Here is a 292-nt window from a genome sequence, read left to right as displayed (position 1 = left end):
CTTCAAACTTGGGACGAAATTAAAAATGCACTTCAACAAAAGTTCAGTGACCCCATAACTAGAGCAAACTTGCAGCAACAACTAATATTTCTTTCTAAAAGTAATGAAACAACACAAGATTATATTCAAAAATTGAAATCTATAGTTACTAAAATCAACACAAAAATTTGTTCAGAAGTTATGAATGCAGAAGCAAGATCTATATTGATTTCTCAAAATGAGCTTACCGCAACACAAAACCTACTAGCAAATATTTCAAGTGAATTGCGAACATTATTAATCGTTCAAAACC

General features: G+C 30.5%; 2 protein-coding genes across 20 annotated transcripts in view; one reads left to right on the top strand and one right to left on the bottom strand.

The window, feature by feature from the left end:
* LOC109545209 (histone deacetylase 11) overlaps positions 1 to 292 on the top strand; it is a 78,738-nt gene that overhangs the window by 36,959 nt on the left and 41,487 nt on the right. The window lies entirely within an intron of this gene.
* Positions 1 to 292, bottom strand: part of LOC109545208 — a 51,595-nt gene that overhangs the window by 37,748 nt on the left and 13,555 nt on the right. The window lies entirely within an intron of this gene.

Source organism: Dendroctonus ponderosae, unplaced genomic scaffold (assembly GCF_020466585.1).
Source record: "Dendroctonus ponderosae isolate FM_Combo_2020 unplaced genomic scaffold, Dpon_F_20191213v2 Dpon_F_20191213_1, whole genome shotgun sequence".
Lineage (NCBI taxonomy): Eukaryota > Metazoa > Arthropoda > Insecta > Coleoptera > Curculionidae > Dendroctonus > Dendroctonus ponderosae.
Note: the sequence above shows the minus strand (reverse complement) of the source record. Positions and strands in the feature narration are given on the sequence as shown.